Source organism: Cimex lectularius, unplaced genomic scaffold, assembly GCF_000648675.2.
Source record: "Cimex lectularius strain Harlan isolate CLEC.00 unplaced genomic scaffold, Clec_2.1 scaffold18, whole genome shotgun sequence".
Lineage (NCBI taxonomy): Eukaryota > Metazoa > Arthropoda > Insecta > Hemiptera > Cimicidae > Cimex > Cimex lectularius.
This window is the reverse complement of record NW_019392764.1, coordinates 2,574,854-2,587,264: the sequence shown is the minus strand read 5'-3', so window position 1 is coordinate 2,587,264 and position 12,411 is coordinate 2,574,854. Positions and strand designations below refer to the sequence as shown.

The window sequence follows — 12,411 nt, the reverse complement described above, 5'->3', positions numbered from 1 at the left end:
AATAAAATTCCAACGGCTCTGTAGTCACTGGAACCCAGGACCGTGTGTCAAGTAGAGTCGGACGCTCTAACCACTCGGCCACAGCAGAGATTAAAGAGATTAAAATTTCGACAATGTTTCTTTGTAGAGAATTTTTTATGGAGATTTTTTGATATGCAGATAAGCGGAAGATCTTCAGCTAATGAGATGTTATAAGAGAGGCTTAGCCGATATACACATGGTGACCGTTGCGAGGAGAGGCAACGTTGTGTGATTTACTGAGGCGTTGGTTTAATTATAGAAAGCCCCAGTCCCAAATCTCTCCGTCACCTCCTCCCTCTGTTCTTTCTCCCTCTTTCCACCTCTTGTTTCCTTTCCATCCAAGTTGAAAAACACTTTGCCGGAGAGATCTGGCTGCGAGACACAGCCCTGATAAGAGTGGGAAGTTTCTCAGGAGGAGAAAACAACTCCGTCAAGAGGACGGGAGAGAGGAACACGGGAAAAGCCTAACGGGATTTTTAAATCGCCAAAAGTGGAAAAAGTCCAAAGGTTTTTTTCTTGTAAATCGAACTATTCAGATTTATTAATGAAATGACACTTTCAAACATGATTTATAATCTCATGTCTTTTTCTGTCAACCAACACATCGTTTCTCTTTTTATTTCATCAATTCCAGCATGTCTTGCTAAATAATGGATGAAACTCGTTTGTCATTTCAAAACGGCTAATTGGCTCGGGTCAAATTAAAAAAAAAACTTATGCAGTAAGATTGCATTTTTTCTAACATTTGGCTTAAACTTGGTTTACCTTTATCACTGTTGCGTTAAAGTTAGAAAAGCGTAATAAATTTGAATTATTATGAGATTTCTTTATGGTCTCTGCGGGGTGCTTAGTTGACACTTTGGTCGACAACCCTTTACTTTTTTTGGTTTGATCCACAATCCTGATCACACTACAGAAGATGACAAAAAGCCGATACTGGACAGACCAAAATGATCAAAAATAACCAAACCTGCCTATATGAAATAGGTAAAGAATTTAGGTTTCAAACACATAAGATAGATGGGCACATGCCAACACATTACGGTTCACTTTATTTCATCTTCCTAGTCGGTCTCTTTACAACATTAAGAAAATCGTGATAAACCGGTAACGTCTCCCTTACCTGAATTGTATTTATACCCCTTATTATCAGTTTACGAAAGTTTATCGGAGAAAACGCCAAATTCGATAATCGTGAGGTTACAGTAAACGCATAGTCCATAGCCATTTTCCCATCTTGAAAATGAATTACGGCCTGTCAATTTAAATAGACCGGTGGGCAATCAAGAAGATATAACTGTTCCTGATAGTCAGCGGTTCGGCCCGAGAATAGATGGACACACGCCAGCTCGTTATGGCCGATGGTAGTTGGGCCCGCCTTGCATCGCTTTTGTTTGTAAACGATGGCTTTTGGGTTGTAACTAGCATTTACATAAATTAGATGTATAATTAATTTAAATTATTATTAATCTTATGTGACTTTTCTGATCTGCCTTTCTTATTGCCGACTCGGTCGTGCTTAAAAAAAGAGAAAAAATCGTATCAAGTATTTGTAAATAATTTCCTATAGTTTCTTATTTGAAAATGTCTGTAAGAGGTCACAAGTGCTTTAATAATAGAAGCAGAACTAATTCGACTTATCGAAGGCGGTGACAATGCAGGCATTTGGCTAAGTGGCTACTTCCGGGGGACGTTCATCTACCAGAACATAACCATATTTCGTTCCGATCGCCATTTATTTGTTGCTAAGTAGGTGTTTTTTTGGCAATGGGGGTTCTTATAGAGCGGAAATACAACTGAACGTCAAAGAAGAGGGAATATGGCTTACAACCGTTTATTTATAGAAAGGGGCCCGGCTAGATTCGGGCTTATCGTTGTCAGCGTTGATTTTTACACAAGTCAACGAACCGCCGTGCTTGTTAACGGCGTGAATAGAAAATTCCGGCTTTCGATACCGAAATGGGAAATCCACGTGAGCATCAGGAGGGGATTTGTTTGGAATTCGGAGTTCATACTTGGAACAACAAATGGTGTTCGTTTACCAATTCCAAAGGAAACAATATACAGACAGCGGACCGCCTGTGGTTTTATTAGACTCTTCTACAAACGTTCAAAAAATGACTTGGAACATTTTTAACATTATTTTCTCATTTCTTGCTTATATTTCGGCAAACTAAATTATCTGTAGACAATTTTTATGTTTTTGTCAATCAAACAGATATATGACAACAGTTTTTCAGTAGACATTTGTAGAACTCCTTTCATAATCCAAGTAATTATAGTGATTAAATCTTTCCTCGTCTGACTGTTATTTATTCAGTAACTCTCGGAAAATGACATAAAGACGAACGCTTTTGACTTATAACGAACGAGTGAGACTAGATGGACCAAGAAATGCGATCAGTGACGATCATTTTACTTGTTTAATATATACACAATTAAATTTATCAGCAATTATTTTCTTTCAAATTTCTTCTTTCCTATGAAGCGTTTTATAAAAAATATCCGCAAATAGCAGAATATCAAAAATACGGAGCGTGAAAATATTTATGTATTATGTGCCTTATGTATATGAGTCTTCTTGGGTTTTTATTGATAATTATATAATTATTAAGAGATTTAGTAAGAAAAATGCGTAAAAGAAAACAAAACTCGCAGTATTTTCCGTTTATGTGTACAGGACAACCAGATGTTTGTGTGGGCAATGTGTTATCAAATAAGATCAAGAAAAGTTTTCTTTTATCATAACATAAAATGGTGTATAGAGAAATGTCTGTTATGTGAACGAATCACGATTAAGCAGACTAGGATAATTTATTGTTTTACTACTGACAATCCAATCTTCACATCAAAAAGATAAATTATCTACAAATCTAAAGCGTAAATATTAAATTGTAATAGTGCTAATTGATAATTAATTTAATCAATTGTGTCGATATCTAATTTTTTTAACAAGAAAACGTCGATCAATAGAAAACAAATAACAATGGTAACCCCGGGGTTAATAAATATTATTTTACAGAACGATTCTGAACGAAAAATGTTGAGATTAAACCAATTTATGGTGACAACATCCTGCCCATGACAACTGTTGTATAAATACAATCTATAAAATATGTTCAATTTAAATTAATGTGAACTAAAAACGTTGAAAATATCATAGTTTAAATATTGTTTTCCAGTTTAAAATATTAATTATGCTTAGATTAAATTGTCAAATATTGTTTTAGTATATTTTTCTGTAGACAAGGTTTTATAGGTCTTTTTTAACATAAAAAGCCTTTCAAATCGAAAAAGTTATGTCAATATTTGTTAATAAACTTTGTGTGTTTTAATAATAATAAATACTTTCAGAAGAACAGAAATAGCTCTCAAAAATAGTCCCATCACTCTCTCCCCCTCTGTGTCTCTCTCTCTTTATCTTTCTCTCTTTCTTTTTTATCTCTCTCTCTCTCTTTTTCTCTTTGTCTCTTTGTTTTTTCTAATTCACTCTCTCTCTCTCTTTTGTCACACATTCTTACTTCTGGCTCATTTTCTCCTTCTCTACCCCTCTCAAACTTTTTCTCACTTTGTGCAACACACATAGTTGATATAACTATTCATATGTTATTAGTATAGTAGTCGTATATGTAATAATGTAACGGGACCATGGTGACCGGACGGTCACAGACGACTCGCATCTGCCACAAATGGGGTTCTGGGTACGAATCTTGGCTTAGCCCATGGCTTTATAATTGATAATAGTACGGGCAGTGGACGTTATTACCTCCTAATGACAGGAATTACGTCATACAAAAGTTTTATTTATGTTTTTATTTTCACTTTTATAATTTTTTGTCAACTAGTTGTGAAGAAAAAAAAATTAATCTTAGAATTCCAATTTGCAATGCATCACAAAATATTTTTAAAAAATGTATAGAATATAATTTAGAAAAGAGGAAAATTCCCATGTTTAGAAACCAAATTGGTCGATCTTTCCAGTTTATTAAAATCTTAATTTATCTTGAATTTGTGCCTTAGTTGTTGTACATAGTCACGGAAGACGTATTCATTGATTTTTAATTTTTTTAAAATGTTATAATAAAAATGTATTTTCTGTCATACATGAGGGCTTACCTTCCAATTACCCGTTCTATTCTCAATCAATATGCCAAGGGCTAAGACGGGATTTGAACCCAGAATATGGTAAACATGCAATTTTGAAACAGTTAAAAACAAATAAATAGGGACATTTTACTAAAACCGATAAAATACGTTTCATTATATCATCATTGATTTTTATTCTTTGTTATGTCTGCAGGATTATTTTGCAAGAAAGGTCAAAGTAACGTTTAAAATTTATAGAATAGGTTTTATCCGTTCAAATTTTAATGCTTTGAATGAAAAATACTGGGCACTACCTGGCAAAACGAGCATATTTAACGTCTCATCACAAATTAAGTTTCTTAATTATTTTATTTTAAATGCAAAGTCTATCTAAATTATAACAAATAATTCTTGATATCAATTTGATCACAACAATTTATATTACTTTGGTAGGAAAACTTGAACTTTGATTTGCCAAAGTTTGAGACATAAGATTGTAAAAAAAGATAAATAAATTACATATATTGGTCTAGGTTGACTAAATTGTCCTAATAGGTTTTCAATTTAGTTGCATGTGTGGCTGAACGAACTCTGCAGAACCGGAGAAGAATGGCCGATCAGACGATAGCCAAAGTAATTTTGAAAATTTTAAGCGTTAGTTTTATCTTCAGTTTTAACGGTTCAGCGTTGACATTCAGCAAGCGTGACTGACCAGGCCGCTCCGCGCGTTTCGAATTCGAAATTCAACGGGACTAGAGAGGGACTAGAGATCCCGACGATCCACTGAACGACTCGTTATATCCAGGTCTGTCCGGATTCCTAATATATTCCGCATAGCAATAAATTACAAGATAACAGGTGTCCAGGGCACCGACGTTGTAACATATCCATTAGCACGCGCGGACGGTACCGCCCGGCGGAGCGCGGGGTGGGACGGAGGCTGGGCCTCTCCCCGGACGGGACGGACAGTTGAGAAATGAAGTAATCAAGGGCCCAGAAACACAATGCTCCCTTTGAGCCAATCCCGACGGGGTTCGTAGGTGGCCGATGATGGACCGGCACACACACACAAAGAAAGAAGAATATTAAAATATCAACGGAAAGTTCTGTTTGATCTTTCTAATATTAAGCTTTTAAGTTATTGCTCCAATTTTTCTGGAGTATGACACCTGGCAAGAAAAATATATCCGGAAAACATATTTTTTCGGCAATTTCACCATTATTTTTATAAGTCTATTAAGTTTAGTTTTAATTACCTCAAATATAGACCTACGCTTTCAAACTTTTTTATACCGTCGATTAAAAAAGGCTTATCTTTCAGATCTAGAGAAGACCGATGACTGTTGATGAAAAATAGCCAGGTAATATATGATTCGAAAAAAAATCCAGGAAATAAATACATTTGTCTACCTTCAGTTTTTTGTATCTGTTATATTTTTTCTTCCAACCTTTTCTCTGGCTTACCCTCTCACTTCTCGCTCTGTATGTTTATCCCTTTCTCTTCTCTCTCCCTCTCTCTCTAACTATCTTAATCTCTCACTCTCTCTCCTTTCTCTCTTTCACCCTCTTTTCTTTATATCTACCTTTATATCTCTCTCACCAACTCGTTCTCCCTATTTCTATGTCTGTCTCCTTTATATAATCTTACACTTTTTTTCTCTTTATCTCCGAAGTGAAACAATGCAGCAATAAACGTACTTTTGTCTACCTTTACTTTTTTATTTATCAATATCTTTCCCCATCCTGCATTTTCTCTCTTTTGCCCTCTCCTCACTCACTTTCTCTTTATCTCTCACATCTCTCTCTCCTTTTCATCTAACGATACACAGTTATAACTCATCTCCCTATTTGTATATCTCCTTGCTCCCTTCTTTCTTTCTTTTTCACCCTCTCTTCTATCTATTTATCCATGCCTCTTACCAATTAGCTCTCCATTTTTGAATTATTGTTAAATCCTCCATATACATATATCCCTTGCCCTTTACCTTCTCTCTCTTAATCAATCTCAATCTCACACTTTTTTCTATTTTCTTTTATTTCTAAAATGAAACAATCTAACCAATAAAATACTTTTGTCTTCTTGTACTCTTTTTATTTTTATGTTTTTCCTCATACTGCATTTTCTTTCTTTCGTCCTGTCATCACTCCCCCACCCTCTCTCTCACTCCTCTCTCTCTCTAACTATCTCAAACTATCACTCTCTCTCCTCTCTCTCTCTTCTCTCTCAATCTCTCACGCACTCTCCCTCACACACACGCACACACACACTCTTTCTCTCCCTCTCCCTCTTTCTCTCTAGAAATAATAATAAAATAAAATATTTCATCTAGGCAAAATATATTTCAGTAAGTAGTTACCTAGCTGTCTCCGTAATACAACATTGTTTCATTTTTTACTGCTTACTTACCCCTAGTTATCTATCAATCAATCTGTCGATATTTTACTAATCTCATTTTTCTGTCTAGTTTTATTTTTCTTCTTTCTATGTGTTTAAAACTGCCAGGCGCTCTTTCTTTCTTGTTAGTTTCTTTGCTATTTGTCTAGCGTACACGCATTTAATCGATTGTTGTTGGTTGGTAATATAAAAACAAATGCTTTTTACGGTTTTACATTTTACGAAACGCTTTTGAAAAGTTACAAGCTTGAATTTTTTTTTCGTTTGCGAACATAGTTAATGTTGATAATATTAACTTTACATAATTACTGAATTTTATTAACGTGGAAGCTTATGTATTGCTAATAATTTTTCAAGTATCATTGTTTTCTGCTTCTTAACATAGCTTATCATTATTTATTCGTTTTTCTCAGAAATCAATCTCTTTTGTTTGTAATACAAAAAAATCCGCATAAAATTGAATTCGTTTTTTTATCAATGACATTATATATAATAATTTATTCATCTACTGAGTAAAAACAGCAGATATTGATAGAAACAATTTCTAAATTGGAAAAAAAACTTCGCCCCGGTTTATTCGATTTGTGCCAATTTGAAGAAACTCCGAATGAAAATGTCCGAAAGATAAATAACCCTCTATCTCGAACCCAATTATGTCATCAATGACAGCAATAATTTATTTTCGAACAACGACACCTAGCGACAACACGCGTTTTATTTCGAGGACCTGACGTTCGAATACATTTGCGCCAAACGTAGGATGTTGAAAATTTTATTCATTTGTATTTCAAATTTTATGAACGCTCATATAATTTCAGATAAATTCCTTTGAGATGTACAAGTAAATTAGCATACCTACATACACGCAGATATAAATTATTTTGCGAAATTCAGTTAAAACTCCGCTGATTTAAAACCCTACTGACCTCTTACAAAGAAAAGAAAATTGCTTAAATTTAAAGCAAGATTTTCTTTACTCAAGTTAAGAGTTTTATGAATGAATGTTATGAATTTTTTACTTTGGCTTGAACAAATCGTAAGTGAAGTCCTGACATCAGTTGAAACTAATGTTAGCTTCATAAAGTTGAAAATTCAACCAAAGTAATCAATGGTTTTCTATTTTAATCATGCATATCACGGAATAAATTCAAATAGTAGAATTTATTTTTAGTGTTGCTCCATATGCTCACAAGGCAAACGAGGTTTAAATGCAAATAACGCCGGCCAGTCCGGCAATTAAGTAAATTTATTAACCATTCCAGTGCCTTAATTGACACGGAATGAACTTGCAAAATTACATCAAAGATCGCGCCTTCGAGATAAAAACAAATAGAATAGTGTTGAATTAATTTGTGTAAATGGAAGAAATTTGTCACTCTCTGTTTTAACACACAAGGTGAAAGCTCATAAATGCTGCCTGCATTGTCGTAACAAACTGCTTAACTATTAACTAATACAATTTTCTAGCCAAGTTCTATTTTTGGTGGGCGATTTAGTACATTATTGAGTCAATTTTTTCGCATGCGAAACATTCACGTAGCCGGCCAATAATTCACAGCAAACCCTTTCATTATAGTAATTGAAAAACGTGTGACAAAACTATATTTTTCGCTATGATCTGATAATGGGGCTGTAGAAGCGAGAGAACATAAATAATGCGGTAATCGACGCCGTGCCGAACGGTTGAAACAGTAGCGATGCCGCTTAGATAATAAGATAATCAAAAAAAGGAAGGAACAAAAAATAGTCGGCGGGCCAAAATTGAAAATTAAACATTACACGAAAGATAATCAAAAATGCAATAAATCACGAAAGGGGGGCACGATTTGAGTGCATTCCAGGCAATCATTCTAGTGGTTTTTAGCCCTATCGCAACGGGAAAATTATGCAAATACGTCTGCTTAAAAGACCACGCGACGTGTTTTACATGTAGATTCAAGTAAACAATTGTTTTTCGAAATAACCACACCACAACCCTTCAGAAAAAATAAACCTACTGCCGATTTGTTATTTTTTCTGGCTTCATTCTGCATTATTGGCTTTTTCACTAATAAATTAATAGATTATTATCGTGAGGTTTTCTCTCTGAATAGCTTTAAAGGTGCAGTTTGGTCGATTCAAATTATTTAAATGTGCCTATCCTCGCTGTTTTAGCTTGAAAGACGAGTTTCGAATTCTAACCAATTTCATTGATAGTTAATTGTTCGTTAAACTTTTATGAGTTTTTTCTCAACGATCTAACAAATACCCTAGGCCTTGCACTGAAGATGGCGAGAAGCCGAACAAATCTGGCAAACCACAACAGCGAGGATAGGCAGACGAAAATATTCGTTTTTCGTTAAGGTTTTTAAAGGTTTTTACGACACTACAAAGCAATAAAAACGTCCTAAGCGTACTAAAATTATTTATAAATATAACAATTGACAAAAATACCAAATTGATAGACAAAAACGAAACGTAATACGTGAACATGAATTGGCGAGATAATCTCTTTATTTTAAAATAAGACTACCATAATTTTATTTCATCCCATGTAATTTATTTTTATTAACAATTATTCTAGATCTACGTCTTGTCAATGATTTTGAGCTTTTTCTAATTATGTATTATGCTTGTATCATGTCTGTGTTTACAAGCGATATGTTATCATACTTTATTACTGTTTTTCACCATAAATTAATTAAACTGTAAAGTCTGAAGGACTTTATGCTGGGCTTTTTGTTCAACTTTAATTTCAGCATCAAACCATTTATGTACAATTGGATATTAAACTTGAAATAATGATTGGCATAAAACAGATAGCGACGTTTTAAAAAAATATATATTTTTTCTTTCAAATTTTATATTCAAACAACTTTGTTATAAAAAAGATAATAATGAAATTTCCGTCAACAAAGACAAAACGACGATTTACGAGTCAAAATGTGTCTAAATCTCAGTGCTTTTATGGAGCATTATTGAAAAACCCATTGTCATAATTAATGATATAATTGCCTTAGTAATCAACTTTTTAAAAATTTTGTTTGACGTTTAAAGAACGACTTTCCTTCGTGTCATAAGTCAAAATATTAATGGATTTTCTGTAAACAATTTTTGGATGTTTGATTGTTTAAAACTTGTTTGTATGACAAATCTATACAAAATAAATATGCCAAATCAAATATTTTAAAACTGGTAAAATAAGTTTAAGCAATTTTCAAATAACTTTAAACTAGATAGTTTGGTGTGTATTTCATCAAAATGTTTTTCCCATTTTTCTCTATAACGCGAATTATGACGATTTGATGACAGCATATTTTCCGCACAAAAATCCAAATTTGATATGTATTTCGATAGGATTTCCTACGAGTGAACGAAACATCATGGGCTGAATGATTAAACGGGAACAAGTGGAACACGAAAACACAAAGAAATCAACCCTTCGAAGGGGGGGGCACAGGTCCTGAAACCGACAACCCCGTGTACTGATATATTATGCATGTGCCCCATTTACATAGGGCCGCGGCACAACTTGACGTCATTACTAGACCACGTGGTGGGATTTTTTTCGCCACCTGTGTGTTTCCATGCTAAGACAAAAACAAATTTCAAAATTCAATAAATAATTTACCTTTTTACTCTATAAATTCAGTCGTCCCAGCTCTCTCCCAGCTTATAGTCTACGATATATCACAGTTTAAATAAATCAGGAGTTCACTAAATACTAGAATGCACTTTTTCTTTTTTTTAAATTATTCTTTTTTTATTCAGGTACTCTTAAGAGATTAGTTTGTTTTTGGCCCCTCACGCGAACAGGGAGTCACAGTCTTGTTCCCGACCCAGCGTCCTTGATCAGTCCTCAGTTATGAAAACTTCTCTGATAAATCCTTTAGTTTTTTATCGTCTCGATTGTATGTTATGATTATGAACTTTATATAAATTAAAATGTCCTCATTTTATTTTTTTTATTTGTTTGATTTGAGAGTGTTTTTCTCTTCTTTTTTCTTTTTATTTTCACCTTTAGGACAAACAGTAAGAACTAACAAAAAAAACACAAAAACACAGAGGTCCGTTATTTCTTCTTGCGCCTTAGGTAGAAACCCATGTCCCAGGTGCGGAAGTAGTGGGTGTAGGTCATTTGATGGATACGATCATCATTGTAAGTGTGGGTGCGCGGCGTCTTCAGAACTGAGCGGCCCCATCGTAAACTGGGATCCCCTCTTCATCGCTGCAGAACGCTTGCGCCGGACCAACCCCCGCACCCCCACCACGCTCATTATCAAATATAAATAAATATCGGGATCCTTGTTTACCATACACTATTGTCCTCACGTATTTTATGATCTCTACCGGATCATAAATCATGCCGGTTGTGTTTGTCCCCCTTCAGGGCCAAGGTGAATTTTCCGGCACCGCCTCATCTAGAACAGTCTATTTCAAAGGAATCGCTTCCATCCTCGAAAGGAAGCCATCCATCGCGACTAAATTTATAATTTCTTTTAAAGATTGAAGAAAGAAGTAGAAAAATATAAAGTACAGACATACTCTGAATACATATCATACATAAATCATTTGATCAACCGAACTACCGTTTCAACACCACGTACATAAGTTAAAATTTAAATAAAACAAACAACTTACAATATAAATATTTAAAAGTGACTGCAATTCCGTGGAAAGGTCATACATAATTAAACTTTTCTAAACATTTTACTTGTTGCATTATTTATCGTGCAGATGCAATTGAAAAAATGAATAATATTTGGCGTAATTAGTCTTTTTTTGATCTGCCCATCCTGCTAGGTTGGTATATCATACAAGTTCCGGCATTTCACCATCTTCAGTGTGTCAACTCATTTCTTTATTCTTTATTAAAATAGAAAAAAAATCTATTTTGCTGAGAAATTTCTTTGTGGGGTCTTGTGTAATTTGGACGTTTCTTATCACCCTCCAAGAGTAGTCTGATGACTTCAAAGAAGGCGAAATAACTAAACTGACAAACCAAGCGAGCATAGGCGGACCAAAATGAATTCTTTAATCCGCAGAATACATAAAGCAATACCACAACAAATCAATGTGCAAAAAGTTGATATTTACTTAAAAAATTTAACACGAATTGTGTTATGATTTTCATTAATCATTTACGAAAGCATGTTTTGCATGTATTCACACAGTGAATTTAACAACATAAACACAAACCGTTACCTAGTCCACTTAAAGATATTTAAGGCTAGAAGAACAGTCAATCTGGCCCCTAAAAATAAAGGTTTAAAAAATATGTAAGAATACAGAAATAATTTTTCCTTGGAGTATTAATTGTTAAAAAAAATTATAACTAAGTTTAATTTGTATACCGACGATAATAAAAATGTAAATAATTAAAATTGTATTCATATTTTATTGCCAATTATTTTTGTCCATTGTGTTCATAAATGAAAATCTTCTTTTTGGCCTGTAAAATTCAATTTAACTGTTCTAATTGGTGATAATTTAAAATACTTCTACAGATTTTAGTTGATCTTGGTTAACCGAAGCCGGAGGTCGTGGGTTCGAGTCCCGCTCATGACACTGATTTTTCATGTCAACCACACTTCACATAAAAATTTTAAATCAATTTAAAGCCAAGTTTAATGAAATTTCTCTATGTGGTTTGTGTGTGAATGAACTAGGAATTTTGAAGTTAGTGATCATTTTCGCCTGCCTATCATCGCTGGATTGGTCTATAAGAGTTTCGACATTTCATCATCTCCAGTGTTGAGTCTGTGGGACTTCTAAGATTCTAGTCCTTATTATACCGTCGTCATGGGTGGGGTGCGTGTGTAGGATTTACATTTATAGTACAGAGACACAAAATGATCGTTAACGACAAAATTACAGCACAGCTTGGAGTTGAATACCCCTCCCCCAAACTTTTATTCAACTCAACATTG

At 34.1% G+C, this 12,411-nt stretch overlaps 1 protein-coding gene across 6 annotated transcripts in view; it reads right to left on the bottom strand.

Moving 5' to 3' along the window:
• LOC106661387 (homeotic protein antennapedia-like) overlaps positions 1-12,411 on the bottom strand; it is a 294,613-nt gene that overhangs the window by 71,812 nt on the left and 210,390 nt on the right. Inside the window, exon 1 of one of the 6 annotated variants that reach the window (XM_014384724.2) lies at positions 10,113-10,662. The exons of the other annotated variants lie outside the window; for them this stretch is intronic. The gene's annotated coding sequence lies outside the window, so the exon portion shown is untranslated. Of the gene's footprint in view, positions 1-10,112; positions 10,663-12,411 lie in introns of those variants that run through there. 6 annotated transcript variants of the gene reach the window in all.